This window comes from Cuculus canorus, chromosome 2 (assembly GCF_017976375.1).
Source record: "Cuculus canorus isolate bCucCan1 chromosome 2, bCucCan1.pri, whole genome shotgun sequence".
Classification (NCBI taxonomy): domain Eukaryota; kingdom Metazoa; phylum Chordata; class Aves; order Cuculiformes; family Cuculidae; genus Cuculus; species Cuculus canorus.
In genome coordinates this window covers 94,407,843-94,435,523 of record NC_071402.1, presented here as the reverse complement: position 1 = coordinate 94,435,523, position 27,681 = coordinate 94,407,843, and the positions used below count along the sequence as shown (strand labels likewise).

General features: G+C 43.7%; 1 protein-coding gene across 16 annotated transcripts in view; it reads right to left on the bottom strand.

Moving 5' to 3' along the window:
- ATXN1 (ataxin 1) overlaps positions 1-27,681 on the bottom strand; it is a 282,081-nt gene that overhangs the window by 48,802 nt on the left and 205,598 nt on the right. Inside the window, exon 5 of one of the 16 annotated variants that reach the window (XM_054058383.1) lies at positions 16,583-16,607. The exons of the other annotated variants lie outside the window; for them this stretch is intronic. The gene's annotated coding sequence lies outside the window, so the exon portion shown is untranslated. The remainder of the gene's footprint in view (positions 1-16,582; positions 16,608-27,681) is intronic. 16 annotated transcript variants of the gene reach the window in all.

The following is a 27,681-nucleotide window of genomic DNA, read 5'->3' as shown; positions in this document are numbered from 1 at the left end:
CTATGTTGATGTGGCATACTGAATGCTTTTGAGAAATGCACCGTTTCTCTTAGTTGTTTCATGTGAGCTTATCGCAACCAACAAGGCTCTTACTTATGCGTTTTGGGGTGCACGGTTACCCTTTTTTCAGTGACCTTGCTTCTAAAAGCAGGGAATGGTTAACAATAGCAATGCTTAGTTTACCTCCTATCCCAAACTATCCTTCTTGATCACCATCTTGCAAAGCTTGCAAGTCCAAAGCACCGGTTAATCCAAACTGCTGGGGGATGAGGTTGGTGAGGCAGCAGTTACATCCCTTGCGCCTTAGGCCACTCTCACATTTAAGCACATTTTTAAATCTGGGACTGTCAGCTTCTTAAGACTAAAGGCTTGGCATGGAGTGGGGTGACCATGGCAGGGTTTCTTATTCACCAGTGAGATCTGACCCAGGGAATGGCATGGCTCAATGGCAGTGCCTCCACACAAGAGGATCGCAGCTAGGAAGGGGCAGTTGGCACCATGCTGTGCCAGGCAGCACTGTTGAGCAAACCTGAGATGGATGTTCATGATGCACTGCATTCCTGCATGAACAATGGAGGGACCAAAGTCAAGCATCCATGGGCAGCTGACATTTGACATAACTTGAGGTTTCACAGAACCATGGAATGGTTTGTGTTGGAAGGGACCTTAAGGATCATCCAGTTCGAACCCCCCTGCCATGTGCAGGGACACCTCTCACTTGATCAAGCTGCTCAAAGCCCCATACAACCTGGCCTTGAATACCTCCAGGGATGGGGCAGCCACAACTTCCCTGGGCAACCTGTGCCAGTGCCTTGCCAACCTCATTGCAAAGAATTTCCTCCTTAAGTCTAGTCTAAATCTGCCCCTCTCCAATGTATAGTCCTTGCCCCTGGTCCTATCACTATAAGCCTTTACAAAATCCCTCCCCAGCTTTCCTGTAGCCCCCTCAGGTACTGGAAGGCCACTATAAGGTATCCTCAGAGCCCTCTCTTCTCCAGGCTGGACAATCCGAACTCCCTCAGCCTGTCCTCGTATGGAGGTGCTCCATCTCCCTGATGATCCTTGTAGCCCTCCTCTGGACCCGTTCCAACAGCTCCATATCCTTCTTATGTTGAGGATTCCAGAACAGGACAGAGGAGTTTCTTTTGTTGCCTGGGACAACTTCTAAACCACTTTTGCTAAGAAAATCATGCTGGCACTCCAGGAGCAGGGAGATCCCACCAATTGCATTTTGATGCACTCCCTTATTTCAGGGGTCATCTTAGAGAGGTAATTTACACGTAAGTCATGCCGCACTTTTCATTATTATTGTTTCTTTATGGTGTCTTCAAAGCATAGGGTAACAACCATGAAGGAGAGGACTTATGGTCTAAATATTCACCAGGAAGAGAAGCCAGGAGGAGAACACTCTGGTCACTTGCAAAAAGAGGTGATGCTCTGGGCGTGGGCATCACTGCTGGTGGGGTAGTGGAGTGACAGGAACAGCCGAGAAAGGAAAAAATCCAGGAGTTGCTTGCAATAGAAAAGATGGAGTCCCCTGCAATAGTTAGGGAAGAAAACACCGTGCAAGTCTCTTGCTGATGCTCAGAGGCTGCCCATCTTCAAGTAAGGACTGCAGTCCTAGCAGGACCACGGAGCTGAGCTGAGTTTGAACTCGCCCGTTGTATGGTTGTACAAGCAGATCAGTGAGGTAGCCTTGCCTGCGCGAGAGCTTGTCACAATCCCTGCTCAAGGAACTTGAGACCAGAAGTGAAAGGGATGCTTGCAGGTCAGGTTTAATCCTCAAAAGCCTGTGGGTGGGTGAACAAAGAAGGGGTGGGCGTGTATGTAAAAATAAAAGACCGCAAGACACCTGTTTCTGAGTACTGCTACGAGCCTATACCTTCCAACACCATTAATAGCATGCCAGACTTCACAGAAACAAAAGCAAGCAGCCAAGCTCTTCCTCCCTCTAACAATAAACTAGAATAGTAAAGCAGAAGCAAAGATGGATTCAATTAGCCCAGGATTTTTTTTAATAAAGGTTACTCAAATAAGCTGTGTATGGAGGCTTTTCACATCTACAACATTTCTGCACCATTATTTGTAATAATATGACACCTCAGCTTGCAGAAGGTGCCACAGTGGATACTAATAGCACACTTATTATTAGATTTTCTGCATGGTTACATAAGCCTCCAAAAGGGGAAAAATGTAAATGATTCAAGAAGATATTCTTCTTGTGGTTCTCATGAAGTCTTTAGTATCTGAAGATTGAAGACGATCCCTCCTGGCAAGAAACAATCAATTTTTATGCTTCATTAAAAGAGTTCTTTTAGTACTTTTAAGAAAATGCTCAAAGGCAAGTCAGGCGAAGAATATATATTTTTTTTTAATCTAAACATTCTGGGCTAAATTTTACTCTCAGATCTTCCAAACTCTTCTCCTAAAATAAAATGAAGCTATGCATGCATTTTTGTGTTTATTTCTTCCTCGGAATCTAACTGTGATCTGAGGACATTTCACTCTATCTAAACCCAGCTACTTGAGCAGTCACAAATGTCAAAAAAGGACACAAGTAAGGTATGCACACTCTCTAGTAACACTGAGGCGAGAAGACTCCAGCCATAATGCAAGCTCACAAGTCAATGTCGGCCCAGCCAGAATAACTTACCGTGTTAAAGCACCAGCAGTAGGTGCTCAAGAACCTGCTGTGTGACCAAGAACACACCTCTTCCATCATTCAGAAAGGCTCAGCCCATAGCAGTGATCTCTTAAGCATGTGATGACTGTGTAATTCCCAGAGGACCTTTTTGCTTAAATCACTCGGTACCATACACTCATCCCCAAAGTCCACTTCCACATTCGCTGGATCTAACTCAGCCTGCTGACCTCCCTCTGAAACACTGTCAACATGACAGAAGCCTAAAGGAATGGGGTGCCAAGTCACCGAATTTATCTAGTATGAGTTCACAGGTCACTTAGCCCTATCACAACACAGCGCACAGGATGCTACAAAGGAGCAGATGCAGGAAGGGTTTACTACACACTACAGCATTTGTCATTACCTATCAATGAGCAGAACAGCAATTTAAGCATCACATTGTCTCCAACTTCACTACTGTGCAAATGACATATAAATGCTGCTGTTATTGGTGCAGAGGGTCTGCTCGCAGCTTAGTTCAGTGAGATAAATCCAACACAAGTTTGGAGGGCTGGCTGACAAATAGCTGCAAGCGGGAATCACCATTCTTCTCCCTTTAAAAGTAAATGGTGTTCAGCAAACTTAGTTTTTAGAGGACTCAGCGCTCTTGCCTTCATGCATATGGAACAGTCTTCCAGCCCAGAGCAAGCCTCTGGCAGCTGCATGGAACTTAGGTGGACATCACCAACACAGCAGAAGGTTTTGCCATTGAACTACCAGTTCATCTAACTCGCCTCTAGATCACTAAGGCAGCAGGGCGGCTGGCTCACCTTGCCTCTGGTATTACTTCCACAACTGATATGCAAATACATATAGTGCCTTCTGAGACACCCATTGGATTGCCTGCTTGAGGATAGTTTTAGGGTACTGTAACACTGTACCTTCATCCACTGAAAAAAAAAATTACAGAAAAAATCCAACTATTGCAAAATTGCTAAGCCTTTGCAGACAGAGTGAATTGTGGCAAGAATTTTTTAGATCCTGCAACCAGGTCATGATATGGGAGACCAAATTCAGTCTGGTTTCTTCATCTAAACTACAGCTGGAAGGAGCTATGTTCTGCCTCTAGATCATACCCCTGATAAGATAAGCCACGCTACTGTAGCAAAGCTGGGGTGAAAAAGGATGCTGTTAAGAGGCAATCGTTATGTTCTGGAGAAGCAAAGGTGCTTTCTTTCTTAGCCCTCAATGGCCAGAACTTGTAGCTTCTACCTCATGATCTCTACTTGCAAGAAGCAAAATCATTTGGGGTACTGTAGGTCCTCGAATCCCCTCTTGAACTTCTGTATGTCTGTGAATACAGTATTTTGAAAAAAGCCTTGTCTGTCCCACACTGCTTCATGAAGGGCTTACTGTAACAACAGGTAGCTCTGCACAAACATCAGAGTACATCTGCATCATTGCTCAGTTCACTGCTGAAAATAGACTTTGTGCGGACCAGTATTTTGAACCTCATATTCTTCCTAAGTCAGGCTTCTGAATTCATTTTTAGGAACCTAAAAAAATGCTTGATTTTTAGATGGGCTGAGCAGCTGCATCTTGAGAAGATGCAATTGTTCAGCACCTTTGAGTATGAGTCCAGCTTTATGTAGATGCCTACCTTCAGTCACCCGTAGAAGAGCAAAGTCAAGTGAAATTCACATCCTTTTCAAAGTGTAAAGCTTTTTATACATGCAAGTGATAGAACTGCCTGTATTAGTGAACACAAAACCCCAAACAGCCTGTTTGGAGCCACTTGTACCACCAACATCCCACATCTAAGTAGTTCCATTCAAATGTAAATGAGATGCATTGCAATTTCAGGATTATTTACTACATTCGTTTAGTAAAATCACCTTGCAAGAATTCTGTGTTTTACTTGCAGAGAGCTGCAAAAATTGCCCCTAGGAATGTGGATAAAATGTTGTCTTTGGAAGAAGTAAAATCTGAATAGGAAAACAAAAAAAAAAGACCCAGAAAAACATGCTCGGAAACCTGGAACAGAGGTGTAAGATCCTTTCGAAAACAGCTCTGAAATGAGAAGGAAGAATGCTTACTTGCCCTTCATGCAGGTGGAAGCTACCTGCAATCATGGCAGTATAGGAAGCAAAACAAGATAAAAAAGGACTACTCTGAAATGTCTTCACTAACTTAATATACCCAGATTGAATTTGTAAGCAGGTTATTATATTAATTATTTACAGTATTGCCTTAAGAGGATGTAGTTTTTTGTGTGTGTGTGCACATTTGGATTTTTTATGCTTTATAACTGCTGATATAAAGAATTTTGTTCTTTGCCTCAGAAGAAATGATCTGATTCTGCCTTCATTTACACTGATCTCACTCTTAAATCCAACAGCTACATTGCTGTAAAATTACTATTATCAAGGGGAAGAACATTCTAAAATTATCCCTTCAGCAGAGAGCATGAAGCCTGAAACTCTCAGTGCTTTCAACACCGTTTTATCAGGATTGTGATCTCGGCAGGGCTGGTAATGCAGCCAGCCAAAGCTATGAAAGGGAGCTTTGTGCCTGGCTACACACCAGGCCATGTGAGACTTCCAGCTTTTCGACTGGTCGACAGGGATGTTGCTCTTAGTAACACGGCAAGATTGATTAGGTACAATAAAAAACCAGGCATTTAGAAAGACAGCAGTGGAATAAAATTCCTCCTCTATGAAAGCTGCTACAGTGCATGAGAGCAAAAAATGCCAAGTTGTCAAAAAAAAAAAAAAAGCAAACTGCTCAAATATTTCAGGTAGTAAACTAATAAGGAGATTCAGGGATTTGTTGACAATGTGAGAAATCACAGCCCCTTCTGATTGAGAATGAACACTGTGATATCTCTAGTGCACTACACATGAACCTGCAACCATATCTCCAGCGTTGACCCTGAAATGGCAAAAACGAACTACTCTCACTATTGTTGTGATGTTTACCTTTGAGATCTTATTCTGACTTCTGCTGGTATTTTGCTCCCGTCGGTGGAGGCTGGCCAGCAAAAAGAGAGGGAGCTTCCTTGGAGAGCTGCTCTCCTTCAGAAGGCTCCAGCTGACACATCCCAAGCAGGATTCCAGGGAGTAGAGAGAGAGCTGCAGTGAATCAGCCCCCCTCTAATGAGCCCATGTTCCATCTTTTGCCCTGTGGTGCTGTTTCAGAAGATCTAAGCTTAGAAACCAGCTATTTCCAGAGAAGACAGGTGAAGGGGAGCAGTCCTGCTGGCCAGCTGAGCGCCACAGAGGCAGCTCCTTCACAGGGTGATCCCACAGCTGTAGGAACAGGTGAGGACCAACATTTCTGTTGCATGCTGTGTATGGGAATGCCGCATACTCAAAACCACTTTGTTGACTTTCTCATTGTAGACCTCTGCACCAAGTGATAACTGCACTCAACACCTAACTCAGATCCACAAACAGCTGTAAAATTTAACCCAATACATTACATCATAGCAAAAATTTCACCAATGAACGTGCTGGTTGGAAAAGGCCCCAAACCTATCAGCTAATCTTTTCCCAAGCTGATTAAGAACGAATAAGATAGCATTGATGTTTTATTCATCTGTCAAAAAGTATGGCTCACTATGGGCAGGTGGTGAGCACCCTACACCATGACTGGTGCACAGCAGGGCTTCCTGAGTCCTCTGGGCTGAGCTTACAAGCAAGTAGCTGTCTCCCTTCTACATCCACTCTGCCTCCCCATGCAAAACTCAAGCATGGCACAGTTGGTCCTGGCTTTCTCCTGGCTCCTGTCTGCTCCTCAAACCAGGCAGGTGGTTGCCTGCCACAGGAAGTGAAGATAAAGACACAGGGCCCAAAGAACTGAGGTGGTGATGATTCAGCGTTCCCAGTGCTCCCTTAGCCCATGGGGATGGCTTTTAAATGACCTCTTTCCACACTTAATTGTTCCATGACACCCACATGGGGTTCAAATTAGATTTTTGGCTGGGTTACCCCTTTTGTTCCTTGAACTTTTCCCCTTTATCCGTATTCCTAATCCATGTGCTTCTTTCTTAGGATTTACATAGCTACCCATGAACACATACTCAATTGTATACACAAAGAAATGCAGTTTGGACCAGCTTTACTGCAAGTCCCTGCAGAGACATGCTCAGCTAGTCTCTCCCAGTGCTATAAAGTTTGCAGAGCTGCTTTAAATATCTCTCTTCTTCAGAACACAGATTGGCTCGGCGAGGTGGTATATACACATTACTCTGTATACTGTGTATGTGTGAACATATGTTTGATAGCTAGATCGCTCTATTCCAATACATAAAACCACGTATACACTTGTTCTTTTAAAACCTCACTGCTGCTGACTTTGGTGGCAGCTCCCTCCAGGAATTTCACTCCCCTCTGTCCCCTTGCTTTTCTTCTAGCCATCAGCAGGACTTTGCAGCTGGCTCCAGAGCAGAGAAACGATGCTGAGAGCATCAGCCAGAGGGGGCTGCGAGAGCGTGTTGTGAGATGCAACCGCCTCACAGGGCTGAGCCTGCCGACTGTGCTAGAGGCTTTTCTCGCTTGCGTAAATCATTTCTTGAAATAATAAAGCTTAAAATAGTTGAGCAAGTCTCCAGGTTTCTCACTTTTTTATGCATGTAGAATTAGGCAGCCAGGATTGAATACGTACATCTGCACACCGGCCAGCTATCAGCACTAGATACCTGCATTCAAGACAGTACACAGAATGCAGTTGGAATATGATGCCACCAAACTCATGGAGATGGTGCTATGCATTCATTTGCCAAGCCACCATCACCTACAGTTTCTTAGTGTGGTCTCTGTCATTAAGCGTTTTCTTATCCAGCTAGATGTTAACAGTAAAGAAAGGGGCCAGACTTCTTGGGATAATGCATTTGACAGCGATAAAAATGTTTCCATGGAGCTTTACAGCAAAACAAAAATTGCTGCCCTTTATCTGATGTGCACACATTTCATACTTGCAATATGTCTAAAGTGATTTTATGACTAAATCCTGGGAAAAATGCAAAGAATGCTTGGCTAGAAGCATACTTTTCCAGTAAAAACACAACATGGCTTATTAACTGCGGCACTTGGAGGAGGCTATTCAACATGAAGTGCATTTTTTTTTTTAGCTCAAGACCAAAAACATGTGTTCGGATATATGTTTTCTTTGGCTTCAGGCACCAAATTGACTGACTACATAAGAGGGGTCTCCAAGCCCTTTCAGCATATACTAGCTGCAGTACAAATGAAGTGGTATTCTATTAAACATGCCAGGCTATTGCAGCTGAAGGCAAGGTTAAAACCTCCTGACTTTTTCAGAATATATTAAGCAGAAATAACTGAAAAAAAAAAAGCTCCATTAGTTACCTCGTTAAGATTTTTGTAGTTGCCGATCAGCAACCTTGTTATGGCAACACTTTTCAAAGTCACTGCAAGAAATGTTAATTGTGGTGATGGTGGGGTGGGGACTACGCACAATAAACTGCAGGAGCAGTACTATTAGTGTTACCGTGAGAACAGATTATGCCATTTCCATTCTATCTTTGAATTCTGGTGGGTGTAGGGTGATGTGACTCTGAATGATGTCAGATTACCCAGCCTACATTTTTCTTGGAAAGAAGCTCTTTCCTCCACTTCTCTAGCAGGAGGGCTCGTAAATACTGTGCTTAGGAAATCTGAAACGATCCCCGCGCTGTCTGGAATTTCTTTTAATTGGACAACTGGAAGACATATGCTTCTTGAATACCTGGAAACACCAGAATATGCTCACTAGGGCTTGAAATGGTGAGAACTGATAATAAGGGGTAGCTTTCTGGACTGATCCCCAGGAAACAGGACCTCACTCTCCTGAATGTGGGCTGAAATCCAGACGATCTTGGGCACATTTGTAAGCGGGTCACAATGTCACTCCTCTTCTCTCCCATTAAAGTACTAATTGTAAAAGCTTTTGTCTCTAATCTGCAGCTAACAAACCGGCAATACTGCACAAAGGGGAAGAGTGCAACTCAGTCCAACACGCCTGAAGGGTACACTACCTCCACGGCATGCAACTATGACATATGAAACTGCCCAAGATAGAGCTTGTCAGGAAACGCAATCAAATACTGGGTTTTGCTTTGAAACAGCCGCAGATTTGTACCTCTCTGCTCCCTCCTCCCTTTCCCGTTCTACCACAAAAAGCGATGCAGTAGATGGGTGCGTAGGGCAGTGAAGCCAACCCAGCACACCAGCCAGGGCTGCACACACAGGCACTAACCCTCATCCTGCTCCATGAGGTTGGCACCAAGCAGCTGTCTCCCAAGATGCACCATTAAATGCAGAAAGGGCGAGCCAATTTCCACAATCCTCGCCCCAACACACATGCCCAGGCTGCAGGAAGGGGGACAGGCGGCCAAACCATAAGGATTACTTGGTTTATGTCTGAGCCAAAGATAAAAGATTTTAAAGTCCAGTCAGTGGCAAACCACACTCCCCCATCTCACTCCCGAAGTGCTTTTCCCAACCATGTGGATAGGTCATGATAGTGCTGGCTCTGCTCAACCTGGTAATTTTTTTTTCCTTTCCTATCAGGAAGCTGCAGAATGTGCTCCTCTGCAAAAGCAGATTGGGAAAGACATTTTAATATTCCTTTTTGTTGTTCTGTCATTGGTGTGGAGACAGAGAGATGCTTCATCTGAGATACATGGAAAGACTGATGTTTCTCCCCACTTTGGCAGCGCATGTGAGGGCGAGCATGCTCCTTGCCCTCCTCCTTAGGTATTGAGGTGCTATGCCATTAACATTCAAACCAGAATAAATCATTTGGCAATAGACCCAGCATCAAGCCCAGAAAGAAAAATGAATACTAAACTCTGCTTATTTCTGCTGCTGCTGAATTCACACAGGACAAACTGGCATGAATTACAAAGATTATCTCATTGCATATGAAAATCACTTGCACAATATTACTCTCCTCTTCGTACCATGTCAAGCAAGCTCCCAGTGATACTAAAAGGGGAGTAGAGATCTCCTGATGCCAGGGCTACGAGATGGTGCCTGCACCAGTCATTTCACCTCCAGCTTTTTAAATGCTTAAAAAGCCGCCTCTCACAATTAAAAAAGGAACCACACATGCCACATTCAGAAGCGTTTGTTTCTTTTCTGGAAGTAAACACAGGAACCGAATTATTCTTTTTCCTACAAAGAAACAAGATGCAGTGTTTTGTCCTCTTGGGTTAAGACAAAAAGAAAAAAAAAGCACCCCACAACTGAAATCCAGATAATTTTTTTTTTCACTTTTCTGATGTCTTTCCAATGTGCACTGAAGCTTTAAAAATTAATTCTGAAACTCACTGAAAAAAAAAAAAAAAGAAAAACAGTAATTTTCAGCTTGACAATTCTTTCCGCACACATACACCCTTACATAAGCACACATGTGCAAACTTTTCTAATAGAAAAGTTATGCATACAGTGAAAGAAGTCTGTCCCCAGGTGTGCTAGAAATCCCAGTCACACTGCTGGAAGGTGGAAGGATGAGGAGACTGGTTAATGCAGCCTTCAGGATGCAGCTGTACCAGGAAACAAAGAAGAAATCCTCAGCTCTTCTCAGAAATATGAACCATAGAATCATGGAACCGTTTGGTTTTGAAGGGACCTTAAAGCCCATTCAGTTCCACCCCTGCCCCTGCCATGGGCAGAGACACCTCCCACTGGATCAGGCTGCTCAAAGTTCCATCCAACCCGGCCTTGAACACTTCCTTCAGGGATGGGGCAGCCATGACTTTCCCGGGCAACCTGTTCCAGTGCCTCATCACCCTCATCGTGCAGACTTCTTCCTAACGTCTAGTCTAAAATCTTCCCCCTTCCAATTTAAAGCCTTCCCTCTCGTCCCATCACTCCATGCCCTTGTAAAAAGTCCTTCCCCATACTTCCTGTAGCCCCCTTCATGTACTAGAAGGCTGCTATAAGGTCTCCTTGCAGCCTTCTCTTCTCCAAGCTGAACAACCCCCACTCTCTCAGCCTGACTTAATAGCAGAGGTGCTCCATCCCTCTCATCATCTTTGTAGCCCTTAGATATATTTAAATATGATGGGAAAGTAAGAGTAACACCATCTTCTTTGAGGTGAGTCTGCTGGTAATTACAGGCGTGTTAATGTGTGTACATGTAAAAGGCAAAGACTATTTATGATATACTGAAACGTGTTTTTATTCATCACAAGACCTATGTGTTGGGTTTTCCCTCCGCTGAATAATTCCGTCCCTCACAATCGTCCCTTGACTTCCTACATTTCTCCTTGCTTCTCCTGTAACCTTTTGGTGCTTGCTCTTTACTTTCAAAAATAACGTTACTGCTGAACCATTTATATCTCATCTGAGATGCTTGTCTCACAGCTGAGGAGTCCTAAAGGGAGCTGCTGCCATGTGAGGCTGATTCGCTCTACACTTAGTGCCACCTCATCCATATCAGTGTCCCATTTACCTTTACAGTCACAACCCATACGCCCTGATACGCCACCCGCAAATGTCAGGCCAAGCTCTGAGCTGTCTGTTGCTCACTTCCTCTGCCCCTGAAATCTGTAAGGCGATCTCTAAGAGAATATTCTGCTGACCCACTGCAATTTTTCTGGTGCTTCTTAATTTTGGTGTGCTTACCCTGATCTGCAAAACAGCACTTTGCACATTATGGTTTGATAGCAAAACACAGGCAATTTTTCCCAAGCATCTTCCTCATTCCTTTATTCCTCTCTATTTTAAGCAACTTTTCAGCTGAGAACAATGTCAGACAGGCAGCTCTGGAGACCAGGGTATTTCAGGGAGAGAAGCCAAGCACAACTCCCTTCTTCTATTAAAAGCTAAAGGCGAGCTCTCTGTCCTCTTTGTTGTACTATAAGAAACTGCACCCTCTTTCAGTCTGCCTTAGTCAGATGTGCCGATGTGCCAGGCAGGTACAAGACTAAACCTGCCCACACAAATTCCTTTGTAGGACCAGGACTCAAACCCCTGACCTAGAGAGATGAATTAAACTGGTGAAGGAGTTGATCTCCATTTCTATACAGCCCCATACTTCCACAGACAATGAACAAAGGGAGTCCAAGATAACATGTCTGTGCAGGAAAGCTTCCACAGAGAGCTGAAGGGAGCCTGGAAATACAAAATCCTCTGCTGTTGGCCAGGCTCAGGTGGAGCATTCCCAGCTTTCAGTCCTAGAAGTCACCAGCAGAAGATCCCCAGATTAATACCACCTGCGTATTCAGGATGCCCAGGTGACAGTCCCTGTGAGCACCTTGCTTCTCACTTCCTCTTGTGGGGGCAAGACCCTCTGGTTTTCTCTCAAAGGGGAAAAAATTCGATGTCAACCTTCTAGTTGTGCTGTAGTAGAGCCAAATGCCAAAATCCTTACCCGATTCCTTAGTAGAAGGAGGTGGCACTAAAAGAGAGAGGAGGGCAGCAGTAACAGGAAGCTACCACCCAGAAAGCCTCCAAAGCCACTCTTAGCAGTTAAATGATTTCTCTTCCTCAGAAACAACTTTCACTGAGCAAACAGAAGTATTGCCATATCCTAAAACATTCTCATTTCATTCACAGAAGAACAGCCTGGCTTCTGAAGAGAAAGTTAAGTGTGTGCCACAGCAACATTGTACCATGCTCTCTGCAATGGCTGCTGAGGAAGGCAGCACTGCAGTTGATTCATTAGGTTAAAATTAGTTCACCAAAGGATGGGGGAGAGAGGTATTTCGTAGATTATCCTTTTGAGATCTAACTGTAATGACAGACAGGACCATTTAGAAACTATCTCAGAATCTGAGCCTAGCACTACTGCTTACAGAAACGCTCAAGACAATATAAGGAGTATCACATTTTCTGTTGAATTCTACAGCAATTAGCAGTAACATCGCTCCTGTTTCTATCCGTCTTTACCACTGCTGGAATTCAGCTGTTTCTTGACTGTGCTATTAATTTTAAAAGAAAACAAAAAATGTTGTTTTCTACAAGCATACACTTAGAAAGATACAATGCCATCTGAGAAGTGACCCTGACTACTCCTTTGAAACAGGCTTACAAACAATTAAAACAACAAAAGCATATTAACAAGCAGAAGCAGGGTTCATTATTTGTAGGCATCACTCAGTGTCAATAAATGCTGATACAAAAATGAGTAAATCAGGCAACCAAAGCTCAGCATATTACAAAGTGACAAAACAAACCTTTAAAATCTTGATTTTTGGGCTAAACTCTACTTTTGGGTTGTTGAAAGCAGCCAACCAGACAGCAGAAGAGTAAGATGTGCATGGCGACCAACTGCTATGTTGGTTCACAAACATCCATCACACAAATTGATTAAATGCAGTCTGCATCAGTCATTTAATATAAGAGAAATAAAGCCATTGTAATAGAATATAGTTTGCAGGATCAATACTTCCTGCTAAGGAAATAAATGTTTCGACAACACCTTGATATATATCTCTCCCCTCTTGTGCAATTGTGCAAATTGTGCGCCTGCTCCCCTCTACTCAAAAAGCAACCAAGGATGCACACGCTGAAAGCTTCAGGTGAACATTTGTCCTAGCAGCAGACTTTTCTCTCTAAAATTTCATAGCACAGACTTGATCTGAAACAAGTGAAAAGAAGGAGGTGATAGCTTTAGCTCCTTAGTTTATTCATGGAACAGCAAAGGGAATATAGCATCAGCAATCCAAAGCCCCACCACTGCAGCAGTACAGGAAGGGGAAGGTAAACATTTCCTTTCCACGCCATTCTTTGAAAGAGAACCTAGCAAGAAGGAAAAACTATGGTGGATATAGTGCCACAAACATAAGTAACAACAAAATCTATAGGTTTATTATAAAAATAAACACATTTTCAACACACACGCTGTAGCTTTCTAGCCATGCACTGGAAAATTATCTTTCTGTCCAAACAAAACAAAACAAAAAATGAGGTAACTGTGGAGACCAAGTCCCTACATGAAAAGCGGAATTTAAGAACTTATGACTTGCTTAGATACAGTGGAAAAGTGAATGAGTAAAACAGGCCTGTTCTGCTCAGTCATTCTCACTTGTAATGGCTGTATGCAGCTTGCCAAGAGCTCTTCCTCAGCCTTCAAGAACAGCCAATGAGCCTGTTCCAAGTGAAGTATAAAAAAAGTTTGTCACTAGGTAGTTTTAGAGTAAGTCAACTTCTGCTCTCTTTCATTAGGTTTTGGTTTTGTTTTGGTTTGGTTTTTGTTTTTTAAAAAATATGACAAGTAGAGACAGTTACAAGGAAGAAAACTGAACAGAGAAGGGTTTTTGTATTTCCACAAGGAAATCCCTATTCAAATACATCCTAAAAAACAGTGTTCTCAGAAATCCCAGTGTGATTTCCAGCCAATTCACTGTTGGTACTACCTACAGACAACACAAGGTGGAGGGGGTTGGGGGGCAGGACATGTCAAAGGTGATAGTTGGACCCCACTCCTACACAGGACCTCTTCTGTTCCTTATTCAGGGAGCTCTGCCTTTGATTTAGTTCAAATGGCTCAAGCACTGTGGCTTCTATCCCTCCCCACTGGGAATTATTCCATAGTCCAACAGAACTTACTAGCTAGAAGTGTTTCTGGATTTCAGTCTACATTTTCTACACTGAGTTTTATCTCATTACTCCTTGTCATATTGCTTGGACCATCCAAAACAACTCTTCTCCAAACTCAGATATTTATACTCCTCGAGTGCAGGACTGGCAGTTTTAAGATCCTCTTTCTCTCTCATTCAGACAAACCATACGTATATAATTTTTAATCTTTCTTCTTTTCTGTAGTCCATCAACCACTTTTGTTGCAGCTGTCTGAATTCTCTACAATTTGCCAAAGTCTTTCTGGTAATAAAAGACCTACCCAAATATGAACTTTGTATCTCCTAAAGCTGTGTCTGGTAAAAGACATGGACTAATGAGCATGCACACAGAAACACACCAGACGTTTTCCAAATTCATTCTCTTTAAAGAAAGACGTTAGCCTCTTTCAGGCAGGATGCAAAAGGCATTTGTCTTTTTAAGTCTCCCCCCAGAAGTGGAAAAGTAACACACAGCACTTTTTTTACAGATAAGATACTGCCTGACTCCCAACTGCTTCCCATGATTGCTCATTCTGCCTTACAAAAGCAGAGGAAGCATTTATCGATGCCTTCCTCTTCCAGTTCTTAAGGAAGCTCACGTGGAAACTTCATGTTCTGGTTTTCAGAAACTTTGCCTCGCCTTCAGAAAAGTTTCAGTGAGTGCAGAACAGCACCCTCTACCTGCCCCTCTCCTTTGCTCTCTTTTTGCTCTAAAAGCAGGGCAGGGAGATAGGTTGCAGATAGGAATGGGGAAACCCAATTTGACATTCCTCTGCCCTAGCGTTTTCAGAACTTCAGGTTGCTGCTAGACAATAAAAAAATCGCAGAGAAGGGAAAAAGGGAAAGTCTAGTTCAGATTCCAGGGCAAAACTTCTGCCACCCTGATGTGGAAGTAGGTATTTGTTCCACCTGTGACTCTGCACTGACCTTGGGCAAGTGTAGCACTGATCTCTGTGCTGCTGCTACCTTGTCCTCAAATGGGCTTTTGTATACAATACACACTTTAACACATATAACCTTGAATACTTTAAAGGCTGTTCAGTAATCACCAACCATTGCAGAAGATTCATTTCCTATCTATAGTTCGGTGTCAGATATATAATAAAGACCTTGATTTAGCAGACAGATAAAATACATGTGACTTCAAGATCTACTTCACCAAAGCAAGAATAGCAAAAACAAGGGAAAGGAGTGCCTACAACAACCAAATGCAGTTTAAGCTGAACATTCACTCACTACAGAGGGAGAAGAGCGCCTGATAGAAAGTGACAAGCTGATGCCACTTACCCATATGCAAGTTCCCTCCTCTAGCAAGACAACTGTCAGCATCTAGCATTAGAAGCCATTTTATTCCTTGCAAATGTTCAAATGTTTATGGTATTTGCACAGAAAAAAAAAAAAAAGTAGAAAAAAGAAAAAGGCATGCTCAAATAACCACAAAAAACCTTACTATTTATTTCTGTTTTCTAGTCTATTTGTATGCTTACGATATCCAACACGCATTTTTATTCAGAAGTTAAAAGAAGTCAACCAAAACTCTTCTTCATTTGCTTGTTTCATACCAACAAAACATGCACATGCAAATATCCTGAGCATAAAGAGAAACTCTTAAAGTCATTATGACATTATTTGCACCCTGAAACGAGTCATAATTTGTATGCATCCTGCCTAGTACTTTCTGTTAAAGCTAAGTAATTATTAGGAAGTATGAAAGCAGGTGTCACTTCTGGCAAGTTGTAAAATGGCTTTATATTCTCAGTTGCAATAGGATAAAAATGATCCCTAAAAAGAGCATAGCAGGCTATTACTTTACATCCACTAGATATGTGAAATATAGCAGTTGCTGCCTGTACTTTTTTTTTCCTCTTTGGTATTTTAATTAAAGATTCAAGCTCCTAAAAGACAAAACCTAAAAATATGCGCAAAATCAATCCCATTTTGCATAATTTCTATTTAGTTTCATAACCAACTGTCAAGCCATCTGACCCTCATTTGCATGTGCTATAAGGCAGGCAGCCGAGCCCACTTCCACTGCAGTGAGACACATACTCTGTCCCCGTTCACTCCCACGTATAAACCTCCGGCTTCTCAGATGAATCCCTGTTACAGCACTTCAAGACAGAGGGGACAATGATTATTATGATTACAGGGCCGAAACTCAGCCAATTTAGGTGCCTAAATTTAAATGCCTAACTCCATCTTTAGGCATCTGAACAAACTGCTAGTGTTTCAAAGGTGCTGGGCACCCAGCATCTCCTACTTGTTCCTGTCAAACTTGCCAAAAAGAACATCTGCTTTTAATTAATTTACCAAGAGCTACAGGTACTCAAGACCTTTGAAAGCCATCCCACTTACATCAGTCCCTAAATATAAATCCAGGTGCCTACCTTTAGGCAGTCAACTTTTAAAATGCTGAAAAAGAAAAAAATAGCAGTATTAAATAAACAAATATATATATAAAAGACTTGTAGATGACTTTTGGATTCTTGTTCCACACTTGATATATGAAATGGTGTAAAAGAAAGCAGATCTGATTTTGCCAGAAAAAGTAGCATTTCATGCTGGAACTAGAGTACGCACATTGCTAATAATTAAGATAATTATAGAAAGGAAGTGCATTCAGGGAAAATTTCTTCAAAAGTTGCCCCTCTTCCTTGGATAAGCAACCGAGCAAAGCAGCCCCCAGAAGTGGTTGTATTTATGCTTAGGAGTTTAGGGAAACTGCAGATTTTCTAGTGTATTTATTATGCAAGTTTATTTTATTTTTCTTTCATTCAGCCAGACACCCACGTTCTTGACAGTGTAGATCTCGAAAAGATTTTTTTTTTTTTTATTTAAAAACAGCAAATGGAAGAAAAATACAGGCCAGCACCTGCCTCTGCAAAACTTTCATGTTTGCATTTGTGAGTCTGACCATGATCACAGCATCATAGAATAGTTTGGGTTGGAAGGGACCTCAAAGATCACCTAGTTCCAACTGCCCCTGTGATGGGCAGGGACACGTTCCACTAGACCAGGGTGCCCAGGGCCCCATCTAGCCTGGCCTTGAACACCTCTGGTATGCGGCAGCCACAGCTTCCCTGGGCAACCTGTTCCAGTGCCTCACCACCCTCATTTTCAAGAAATTCCTCCTTAAGTCTAGTCTAAATCTGCCCCTCTCCAGTTTATACCCATTGCCCCTCATCCTGTCACCACAAGCCTTTGTAAACAGTCCCTCCCCAGCTTTCTTGTAGCCCCTTCACATACTGGAAGGTCGCTATAAGATCTCCTCTGAGCCTTCTCCTCTCCAGGCTGAACAACCCCAATTCTCCCAGTCTGTCCTCATATGGGAGGTGCTCCAGCCCTTTGATCATCCTTGTAGCCCTCTGTCTAACAAGAGAGGAACAGAGGGGGAGAATCACCTCCCTCAACTTGCTGGCCACACTTCTCTCAATGCAGCTCAGGATACGGTTGGCCTTCTGGGCTGCGAGCGCACGTTGCCGTCTCATATTGAACTTCTCATCAATCAGCACCCCCAAGTCCTTTTCTGCAGGGCCGCTCTCAATCACATCATCACCCGTCCTGTACTGAAACTGCAGATTGCCCCAATCCAGGTGTAGGACCTTGCACTTGGCCTTGTTGAGCCTCATGATGCAGCTGAATACACCATGAAGAACAGCTGACTACACCATGAAGAACAGCATTCAAACACAGCAGCAATATTCACCCCCCAACAGGGCACAGAAACAAGGGGCAACATGACAACACACGTCTTCATGAACATAAAACTCTGTTCTGCATCAGGGACCAGCGATGCCATGCTGCAAGACCAAGAGATGCTCTCCCTAGGGCTGATCTGAGAAGCTCCTGGTTCTGGAAAGGGGTGCTGCCTACTGGAGTCAACGGAGAGGCTCACTGCCTTGGGGCTGCCCTAATTCTAACTGGGATTTGCCAGGTAAGTGCATGCACAAATGTGCATACATAGTGAGCATGCAGGATCACTGTTATGCTTTGGATAAAAAAAATTTGCATAAACCAGGCCTACAGCTCACACACAACATGCAGGTAGTTTGTACCTGTGTGGGAGAAGGGCTGGTATCGCCACACCTAAACCCACAGAGTTTCGGACACTGTACTATGGCTCCAAATGAGCTACCAGAGCCACAAAAGAAACAAAAAAACAAATAAACAAAAAAAAAACCAGAACAAAAATGGGAGGGGAAATTATTATTAATGTTATTCTTCTTATTTTATTTTCTAAAAAAACCCTCAGAATCCAAGCAGGCCAAATCTCTTGCCAGGAAAAGAAAACAAAAGAAGCCTGGGGAAAATCCAGAAACATAGTTATGGCTCTTCCACATAAGGCTCATGTAACAACATGGGATAGGCCAGCCCTCCACAGAAGTCAGGTTTCTGCCAGGATCAGGAGCAGAACTGTGCCTGGCCCTGCCCTGTCTGCAGCACCTTAAAAGAGTCATAGAATAAAATCATAGAATAGTTTGGGTTGGAAGGGACCTTAAAGATCATCCAGTTCCAACCTCCCTGCCATGGGCAGAGACACGTTCCACCACACCAGGTTGCTCAAAGCCCCATCCAACCTTGGCCTTGAACACCGCCAGGGATGGGGCATCCACAGCTTCTCTGGACAACTTGTGCCAGTGCCTCACCACACTCACAGGAAACAATTTCTTCCTAACATCTATGCTAAATCTCCCCTCTTTCAGCTTAAAACCATTACCCCTCATCCAATCACTGCACTCCCTGATAAAGACCCCCTACACAGCTCTTCTATATCCCCTTTAAGCACTGCTATAAGGTCTTCCCAGAGCCCTCTCTTCTCTAGGCTAAACATGTCAAACTTTCTCAGCATTTCCTCATACAGAAGGTACTCCAGCCCTCTGATCATCGTCATGGCCTTCCTCTGGACTCGCTCTAACAGATCCACGTATCTCCTGTGCTGAGGACTCCAGAACTGAATGCAGTACTCCAGGTGAGGTCTCACAATAGCAGAGCAGAGGAGAATCACCTTACTTGCCCTGATGGTTACTGGTTCTGGTGCCAAGAAGCTGCAATTTACTTCACTGAGAAGCTGTTACCCTTGCTGTCATTTCTAAACTGCTCCTGCTGCGAGCCCTGCTGGCACAGCGAACACATGGGCCGCCACTTTCCTACTGCATGCATCCCTAGAGCTGGCACTATCCCAGGCTTTGGTGTGCAGGCTCTTCATAGCTGGGACAATACTAGAGGACTTGTCTCACTGTTCTTCAGTGTGCAAATGTTGCACTGGGACTTTCAGGCATAGCCCACTCAAGGACATGCAGGGGACCACCACCACCTCCCTGCTCACAGAAACCCCAACAGGCTGTGACCGAGGGCCCCTTCACAGCGATGCCAGAGTAGGCTAATCCCACACCTGTTCCAGATGCACGTTGCAAATGAGTTTTTAATCTTTGCAGACAGGCAGTTGTTCCCTCTATCCACCAGCAGCAGCCATATCTTGCTACTGCTTTAATCAAGGCAGAGAACAAGTGCCGGAGCTGCTGCCTAACCATAGACGCTGAGTGCAGCCGGAGAGAAAACTGTCCTGGTGAAGCAGCCAAGGCCGTCGTGCTCCAGTAGCATAGGGAGAAGATGCTCCTTCTGCTTCTCCTCATGCCGTGTCTTGGTGACTGTCATGGTGCACACAGAAATGGGAGCTGGGTACAAAGTATACCTACCATGTTCCCTCTGCTCACTGCAACAGGATCTGTCTCGTGCATGTGCCCTGCCAGAACCATAAAGCGGCTACAGGCATAGTTTAGGGGAAGAGAGGTTGGTCTTCACTTGATACAACAAGCAACTGCTTGACATGGTGCATGTGCAAAGGCTGTGTGTGGAAGGATGTGTGCTTAAGTGTGGAGGGGTTATCCATCTCACCACTAAGAGACACCTCCTTCCCTTACCTCAGTGTGGATCTATAGTTACAGCTCTTACTTAAACTTCACAGGGGCTGCAGTACAGCACAATCAGATACTCTACAGCCTTATCAAATAACCACTTTATGGGCAGGCACACACGCCGCACACAACAATGAGTGCTGCAGACTGCTCAACTCGCTCAGGAGGACGTGGCTGAGGTGCCAGTCAGATGATCTGCCTTGGCTTATCCACCAAGAGCCAGGTCACTCCTCCTTACACACAGCTCTGTCCAGAGAAACCAGCCAAGGGGCCAATAGTCCCCATCTGGCAGACTGTTGGGGAGACAGCTGCACTCTAGATTCACATAGGAAGGCTGAAGAGCAGCCACCTACCAGCAACCTGCTCCCACCACAGCTCCTCTGGGCTCCAGGAGCTGGCTGAAAACAACAAAGTTGTTTCTTTTCCCTTGACATTCCCACACTAAGCTCAAAAAAAAAAAAAAAAAAAAAGGCACCAGAGCAATAGGGAGAAGCAGGGAATGAATGTCATCATGTATTTATTTGTCAGGAACTATGTTTGGGAGAGCATTAGGTACAACAAGCCATCACTCATCAGATGTTTCTGCTGCGTGTTAGAATGCTGCACTGCACTTCACTAGGAGCATTAACTGGACACTGGCAGGAGATGGGTCTCTGCTGCTCCTCCTCTCCACCCCTGTTCTGATTTAATCAAAACATTCTCCTCACGTTGCTTTGGAAAGGGAAATAGTTTGCTCAGTGCACAGGACAGTGTGATACTTTAGGACTTAATAGGAAAGCCTTCACCCAAAACAAACATGCTTCTGGTTAAGAAACCTCTCTGCTGAATGCTTGGATGAGGCACATGAGACCAAATGCTTGTGTACCTCCTCAGCCCCACATCAGAGAGAAAACACGGCAGTGGTGGGATGTGCTAATACAAAAAAACCCTGTGGCTCTGGGTTCCAGCAGCAGGGACACCTGGCAGGAGGGGACTACAGGCTCAGAGAGGCAGATCCTGGCACTGGCCTCCAATGACCAGGAATTTTGTCTGGGAGGCAGGAGGACTCTGAAGAAGTCTTGCATATTATTCCTGAATGGTTTACTTAAATAAAAGTCTGCACACCATGTGAAGAAACCAGCAAACATTTTTACAAGTATCCCACTAATGGGCTGTAACTGGGAGGATGTGTTGCTCCCGCGAAACCAGGCTGATGGTGAGAGCCCCAGTACACAGGGCAGGGCTGTGCCATTAAAAGCAAGGAGACAGCACTTGGGTTTTATTTACTCCAGGGAAAGTGTTCTCCAGTGAGATTTGGGATGGAAACAGGGCTGCATTTCACAGGTGGAGAGGCAGCAAAACTTTAGGAAGAAGGGTCGATACCTGCAACTGAAATAAACCTAGCTATGAGATGGGGACGGTAATTTGAAAGCCTCAACACTTAAAATGCAGGCATCTAAGTGCACTCTTCTTGGAGCTTCTGCAAGTGCTGCTGCCCCAGTTTCTCACGCCATGGGCTTGAGTCACATAGCCCCCTGACAGAAACCTGTGTGTCTTCTGTTAACAGTGTCCTGTCAAGCAGGGACAGCCACGAGAAACATTCTGCAGGGAGACTGAGGAGCACCACTCACCTTCCCTCTGGTGCCAAGTGGAAACAGCAGAGAGCTGCTGACAGAACAAGGACACTGCCCTCACTAAGGGTATTCCCAAAGATGAGTGCAAAAAATCACAGGTGCAACCCTATTTTCCCTGCACCTTACTACCTCAAAAACATTCAGAGCAGCTGTTTTAAAGGGGCTAATCCACCCACTGCAATATTTCTGGTAATGACTCACAAAATCCCACACAATTCTGATACCATTTTCTTGATAAAACCAGCTGCCAAAATGAAACTATACATTCGGTGCTTAAAAAAAAAAAAAAAAGACAAAACCCTACTAGTTGCTGCTAGTAGTGAAGCGGTGGAACATGAAACCAACAGTGTGAAATGCGAGAACAAAGCTGATGGCTGTGCACAGACCCTCTGCAGACAGGGGTTTGAAAGATGGGCTCTGCAACCTGCCAGCAAGAAACTGCCTTCTTGTATGTTACGACTTACACAGATGTTTGCATAATTTCTTGCATATGGACAGCAAAAGGAGCATTCATTTAAAAAATGATGTGACTGTCTGTGTGGTTAGGATAAGAAGGGAAAACTTTCAACATATATCCAATGATACAGCTAAAAGCAAAGCCAAACTGTTCCCAAATGCACTCAAAAGGTCTTTTCATGAAGTCAAGTACAAAATTCAGGCAAGACTTCATGGGGCTCTTTCTTCTCATTTAAAAACCTGAACTAAATTATACTCAAGCGTCTTACAATGAGATGCAGGAGCACAAAACATATCGGAGCATCACAGTGTTCACTCACCGCCACAAAACATTAATTAAACTTGCTCTGAAAGATGTTTTGACTATTTATAGAGAAGCCAAGGGGAGAGGGGGGAAGATGCTGCTTGCTGTTTTTTTGGCAGACTTCATTTGAAAGCAGCCAAACTTCCTTCTGCTTCTGAAATGCAAACTAACAGAGCACTGGGTGTGCTGAGGTCAGAGGAAGAGAGTATTTAAGCTTGTGCTCAAATTCGGGACAGCCTTGTACCAGACACATTGTCCAAAACCTACCAAACTCCCAGTTAAGCTCTGCCTTAAGGCCAGATGCTGCTTACCTACTGCCTTGTAGCCCCTTGTAGGACTCCAGCCAAAAGCCTGTGTCAGGTTAGTGGCTGACATTTCACTCACTTCAAGGGGTGCAGGATCACAAGCATGGGAAGTGAAAACATCCAGCACTTCTTTCAGGAGCCCAGCACACACAGCACTGATGAACTGGGAAAGGATACTGGAACAAATTCACCTTTCTGACAGGTAAAGCATACACAGAAGTTTTAATTTGGTTCATTTTCATGGAAGTAAAGATAACAAATCTGCATTCAAATAGCTGGCTAGAGAGAATATGCAGCATGTGAAGGCCAATGCAAAAAAAAATCCAAGTTTTCAATTTAACGTAATGAATTCCTGAAATTAAACAAAACATCCATGAGGAAAAAAAGCAAGTAAGGTACTTTCCAGCAATGCTTAAAAATATATAACAGCCCACAAAGGTCTCCAAGAGTGCATTTCCATGTCATCCTCCCTAGAGTAGGATTATTATCACCAGAAACCTCAAGTATGGCCCCATCTTCCTTCTCAGCTGGGCTAAACAACGGGTCTTAAGCACTGCCATTGCTTCAATAAACTCAAAGGTTGTGAAACTGCATTGTCAGCTGCTTGTAACATGTTGCTCTCCCCATACATTGCTGTAATGAGCTGAGCACATAGAGCGAAAGAACTCCAAATCACCTCCTCATCCCGGTGCTTTCTATACCAAAGAGTAGCAGCAAAAAAAAAGTAAGACAGCAAAGAGGAGTCACTTTGTAAAGCTGAGCAGCAGCACCAAACAAAACTGCTAACCTTCTTTTGGCAAAGCAAAAGATTTGTATAACACTTTTTCCTCCCACTAAATGTATTTACTTTTAAAAATCTATTTCCTCTGTCTCTATATATTGCTGCACGTTGCTCAGTGGTTCTGAGAAATTGCATGGAAAATCACACTACACTTGTTAAATTGATGTTACAGGGCCATGCCACCAGTGCATGCATCATCCCAAGAGGCACGCCTGCCAAAGTCCTGCTGTGTGTATCACTAAACCCAAGACAAAATCCAAATTTGGCTGTATCATAGCTGATTTGCATAGCTTTCCATTGGTGTTGTACAACTTTTTTTACAAAATGCCAATTTACTTCACTTTCCTACAGCTTATTACCAGTGTGAGGTACTTACAGCTTTTATGCAAGGCAGATTTAGTAGTTAAAATGTTAAAAGACATAATTAAATGCCTTTTGGAAATAAAACACAGCCTTTGATTTGATGCCATACGACAGGGACTTTGAGCAGGACACAGAAATGTTAATGCCTCTTTGCAAAGGTGCAGACCCCTCTCACATGCTCAGGAGCTGCACAGCTTTTTCTGGTTTTCATCTGATATGCAAAAGCAGAAATATTTGCTTGCAAACTACGAAGGGCCTGAATCCAGTTACTGAGTACACATTTCACTCACATTGATATCAGAATGGATGGCTGCCAGTTTAGTGTCTTGGCTGGCATTCAAATACGCTGATTGCTGAGCCTCCTTGGATTCGGAGTTCATGATTTAGGAAAAAAAAAAAGGGAGTGGGGGTGGAAATCCTCGAACACAAAACAAAAAGCCCTCCCCAAACATTTCTGAGATGCTACTGGGCTAATTTTCCCCCTCTTTTGTAAGCTCAGTTTCTGGAAGCAAACACATACAAGTAGCACTGTCTGTCAAGACAAGCAGCTAGGGAGTTTGGACTTTATCTCCACAGCTACGATACAACAAACATTAGATCTTTCCTAGCCAAGCAATTTTCACACATGTACCAGGGGCCAGTCCTCATTCAAGTCAGCAACTGAGGAAAATATATGTTTATGCTTTCATATCTTCACTTGAAAAAAATAAAAATAAAAAAAAAAAAACAGGAAAAAAAGAAAGAAAAGCTTGAAATGTTCTGAGACATGTCACAGTGGGTAACAAGGAACAGAAAGGCTGTTTGCCTTACACAAACCTGATTTTTCCCTTGCTGCTAACTACTAAAATCTGCCAGGTTGAAAGGCAAAGCCAGAGCTCCTTAAAAATCCCTGCTCCCAAACACCCCACCTCTGACCATGTTCCTCACTGCGGCTGGCACGCTGGGTGAGCCCTGCCTTCCCTGGCACAGCAGCAGACGCTGTAGATCAGGCCACTCAGACATTTCAATTGAACTTGACAGGTGTTTGTTAATAGGGTCTACAATACGTTTGGGAAGGGCTGCCTGGAATTGTAAAACGGTTTATGATGACAGTTTAATAAGCCCGGTGCAGACAGTTCAGTGCATTATTCTCTAAGGCTGTAACTGTTAAGCGACCAAAATCTGAAGTGTATAGCGACACACAGGTAACTAACCCAATTAACGGCAAATGCATCCATATAGTATCTGTACAACCGGACCTGATCCTGCCAGGTCTGTCTGGGAACCTGTCCTCTCTTTGCAGGATCAGCCCTTGATGTATTACCACGATTCACAGAAATCAGGTATATCTATTCAGTAAAACTGCTTAGGTTAATTATTAGAAAATTCAATTTATGCTAATTTGCCTGAGGGGAGGAGAACATAAAATTAACTCGACATGTTTATTTAACTTTTTACAGGTGTTTTATTATTTAAAATTTAAGACAGCATTGTGAGCAGAGGCCCCAGCTAGGAACAGGATTCCACTGTGCTTGGTATCCCACTGCGCATGCGTGAATGTCCCCCCCGGTGTAATTTCAAGGGAAAGGCCTCATGCCTGCGAACTGCTATGGAAGTACCTGCTCAAAGACTGGGAGCAAGGCCATGGAAATTAAAAGTGCATTAGTCTTGCTGAAGTGAAGCAGGTGCATTAAGCCACCACATCTTATCGTGCACTGGAAGCCCACAACAAAAAGGCTCCTATTTTGGAACAAAGTGACATTTGAGTCACTTCTGTTTTTACCATTAAACACATAGACACAAACACCCCCTCCTATCTACTGTTCTCTTGCTTCTATCTTACAAACAAGACCATCATCCAGTGAATGAGAAAAATCATATGTGGGATGAAAGGCTCCAGAAAAGAGAGACGATATAGTGTCAGTAACTGATCTGGGGAACTGTCAAAATCTCATCTTTTATTTTAGATGCACAAAGTGTAACAACACATTTTTTCCTTGCAGTGAACTTTGAAGAATATCACAGAATGATAGGATGGTTTGAGTTGGAAGGGACCTTAAAGATCAGCTAATTCCACCCCTCCCTGCCATGGGCAGGGACACCTCCCACTAGATCAGGCTGTCCAAGGCCCCATCAACCTGGCCTTGAACACCTCCAAGATGGGGCAGTCACAGCTTCCCTGGGCAACCTGTGCCAGTGCTTCGCCACCCTTAGCATTAAGAAATTCCTCCTTATGTCTAGTCTAAATTTGCCCCTCTCCAGTTTATATCCATTGCCCATAGTCCTATCACTCCATGCCTTCATAAAAAGTCCCTTTCCTGCTTTCTTGCAGCGCCTTCAGGTAATGGAAGGCTGCTGTAAGGTCTCCTCGGAGCCTTTTCTTTTCCAGGCTGAACAACCCCAGCTCTCTCCGCCTGTCCTTATAGCAGAGGTGCTCCAGCCCTCTGATCATCCTTGTAGCCCTCCTCTGGACCCGTTCCAACAGTTCCATATCCTTCTTCTGTTGAGGATTCCAGAACTGATTGAGGACTCCTGAACTGAAACGTGCTTAACCTCATCAAACATTGTACTGGTCAATATCAGCAATGTTATCATATTAATCAATATACTATCATTATTTTCATTGAAAAGGATTCAAATATTTTACAATATTTATTCAGAAGTAGGGAAAATGGAAGCTTTTCCTAGTTAGTGCCTAAAAATTAAACTCTAATTTAGAGTACTGGCTGTGCTAAAATAAGGTACACAAAAGAGTGAAGAAGGAATTTCTGGGAAAGGGAATGTGCCTCCAGGAGTCATTAGAAGACCGTCAGAATTAGGAGAATATTAGGATTAGAAGAGCAACTCTTCCTCTGGCTCTGTGATGGTCTTTTAGAAACAAGCCAATCATACTGTATGGCCTTTGCATTTGTTTGAGCTAAAGGGCATCACACAAAAGTCAGCATGAACTAACTTCCAAGAAGCTTCAGAAGTTCCTCAGCTCAGGGGACATGTTAGCAATATGCTCTGCTCCCTGACCTTCCCCATACTCGTAACAGAGATGAAATCAGCCCATGCAAGTAGAGAAAAACTGAAAACATCAGAAAAATATTCACTTGAGTGGGCTGTCCTAACCACATCATTTCAGCACAGCATTTCAGGAGGGGTGAAGGCAGGTAAACTCACCTTTACAGCAGCTCCTCCACAGCTAACTTGCCTCTCTGTGCCCAAACACCACAATGACCTTGGAGCAGATTCAAACCCCAAACTCACACATTGGTGTGTAGCAGGTGAAGTAAGGGCTTTTCCAGAACTGCAGGGGTTTATTTCAAAATGTAAGTTTTGTTAATGTGTCTTCTGCTATCCTTCTGCTTTCCTCTGCTTCTCTTTCTGCTGCAGTTCACTGGAGCTGTTTCAAGGTTCCCTTAAACATGTTAAGCCTTTTACACGCAACTTCAGCCTTGCAGCACAAAGCGAAATGGAGGCAGATGAAAGAAAAAGAAACCATCCTTTAGCCACACACAAATTCTGTATATTTTGCATATCACTCCTAACACGGACTGGCAGCCCACACCAAAAAGACTTCTGTTTGGGAAGAAAGTGACATTTGAGTCACTTCTGTTTTTATCATTAGGTACTAAGACATCAAACACCACCTCCTGCCCAATGCCTCCTTTTCTTGTTTCTGTCTTATGAACAGGGCACATGTTTCAGTAGTCCTTTAGAGCACTGCCTACTTGACTCAGCACCATGACATTTTCTAGTGCGTGCAAATTTTCCTATAACTCATG